This window comes from Coffea arabica, chromosome 9c (assembly GCF_036785885.1).
Source record: "Coffea arabica cultivar ET-39 chromosome 9c, Coffea Arabica ET-39 HiFi, whole genome shotgun sequence".
Taxonomy (NCBI): Eukaryota; Viridiplantae; Streptophyta; class Magnoliopsida; order Gentianales; family Rubiaceae; genus Coffea; species Coffea arabica.
The window spans coordinates 38,719,290-38,721,749 of NC_092326.1; the positions used below are offsets into that span (position 1 = coordinate 38,719,290).

The following is a 2,460-nucleotide window of genomic DNA, read 5'->3' on the forward strand; positions in this document are numbered from 1 at the left end:
ACTTGGTAATCTTGGAAATGAATCTCTGGTTAATTAAGAATAATAGTAAGAAGTAAATCTATTCATTTGTATTGTTTATGCCATAAGTGGAATCTACATCCCTAGAATCTTCCTTAAGTGAAATTTCTCTATTTGCATTAAGCATTTGTAAACTAGATTTGTATATCAGATTTGTAGATTACAGCATATTACTTTCTCTGCTCAAATTATTTGTAAGTCTAAATAATAGAGAAAACAAGGGCTTAGTAATTGTTTAATTTGCTCCTCGTGGGATCGACCCGATACGCATCTTGTACTACAATTGCGACCTGTATACTTGCAGTCCAACGGGTGTAAAATCGAAATTAAACTTGCACTTATAGTAAACACTCGTCAAGTTTTTGGCGCCGTTGCCGGGGAGCGGCAATATTAGGGCCTAATCATCTCTATTAATTTAGATATTTTCATATTTTTTTTTATTTATTCAAGTGGTTGAATTTAAACTGCAAAATTTCTCTTGTTTGTGTTTGTCGTGTATGCACCGATCAAATTGAGAAGTTGCACATTTCGATCCTGAAATTGAAAGAACATTACACAGACAAAGGAGAAGTACATCACATCAAGAGGAACAAGAGGTTTGGCAGCCAATAGAAGACATCTTAATAGAGCTTCCATTTGAAGAAAACATGGCAGAAAACGAAGCACATAGGCGAGTTCTACGAGATTTTACTTTACCGGGAACACAAGGATCTCAAACAAGCATAGCAAGGCCTACGGTAAATGCTAACAATTTTGAGATTAAACCAGCGCTTATCCAAATGGTTCAACAATCTCAATTTGGAGGTAATGCAGTAGAAAATCCTAATACACACTTAGCTACATTTTTGGAAATTTGTGATACAATTAAAATGAATGGAGTTAGTGATGATGCTATAAGGCTAAGATTGTTTCCATTTTCATTGAGAGATAAGGCCAAACTTTGGCTACACTCTCATGCTCCTAATACTTTCACTGGATGGGATGAATTATCAAGAGCATTCTTAAATAAGTATTTTCCACCAGGTAAGACTGCTAAACTTAGAATGGATATCACTAGTTTTAGCCAATTGGAAGGTGAATCATTATATGAAGCATGGGAAAGGTTTAGAGATTTGCTTCAGAAATGTCCGCATCATGGACTGCCGGAGTGGTTAATCATACAAACCTTCTATAATGGTTTAGTTTTTTCTACTAAAACTATGATTGATGCAGCTGCAGGTGGAGTTTTAATGGGTAAATCACCCCAAGAAGCTCATAATTTGATAGAAGAAATGGCAGCAAATAACTACCAATGGGCCAATGAGAGAGGTAATTCAAGACGTCACGCAGGTATGATAGAAATGGACACTCTCAATATGTTGAGTGCTCAAATGAATAATGTGATGAAATTGCTAAGTAAACAAGGTGGAGTTGGTCCAAGTTCATCTAACGCACATGTAGCATGTTGTTCTATATGTGGAGGTGAGCATGATACTAATGAGTGTGTTGATTTTGAGCAGGTACAATTTGTCAATAATTACAATCGTAATGCTCAAAATAACCCCTACTCGAACACTTACAATCCAGGGTGGAGAAATCATCCAAACTTTGGATGGAAGGATCAAGGAAATCAACCAAGGCCAGCTAATCCACCGGGATTCCAATCAAGGCAACAACAAGCTGAAACTAAATCGGGATGGGAGATAGCAGTGGAAAAACTTGCTAAGGTTACCTCGGACAGATTTGAAAGAGTAGAAGGGAGACTGGATCAACTCACTACAATGTACAGGAATGTAGAGGTCCAAATTGGTCAAATTGCTAGTTCGTTGAATAATCGAAATCAAGGCGAATTACCTAGCAAAACAGAGGTCAATCCTAAGGAGCATGTAAAAGCCATTACTCTTCGTAGTGGTAAGCAATTAGAAGATCCACCAGTGATGGAAGTTGAGAAAGATGAGAATGAAAATCAAGAAGAAAAGCAGAGGAACCAAGAGGCGATGGTAGAAGAAAATAACCGGGAGAAATCAAGAGAGAATCAACAATCATCTTCCACTACCATTCCAATACCTCCTGCGGTTCCATTTCCACAAAGATTAAAGCAAAATAAGTTTGATAAAGATTTTGAAAAATTTGTTAAACTTTTCAAACAATTGCACATTAACATTCCTTTTGCCGATGCTATTTTGCAGATTCCTTCTTATGCGAAATTTCTCAAGGAAATCATGACTAGAAAAAGAAAGTTGGAAGACTGCGAAACAATAGCATTAACGGAGGAATGTAGTGCAATTATTCAAAATAAGCTACCACCGAAATTGAAGGATCCAGGGAGTTTTTCTATACCTTGCACCATAGGTAACGTGGATTTTTCTAAAGCATTGTGTGATCTTGGTGCTAGTGTATCATTAATTCCTTTAACGGTGGCTAGACAATTGGGTTTGCATGAGCTTAAACGCACAAATATTA

General features: G+C 36.9%; 1 non-coding gene across 1 annotated transcript; it reads right to left on the minus strand.

The window, feature by feature from the left end:
• Window positions 1–1,052: 1,052 nt before the first annotated feature.
• On the minus strand, window positions 1,053–1,159 carry LOC113709155 (small nucleolar RNA R71). The gene has a single exon (XR_003452578.1). It is a non-coding gene; the product is annotated as a small nucleolar RNA R71 (small nucleolar RNA).
• Window positions 1,160–2,460: the final 1,301 nt, after the last annotated feature.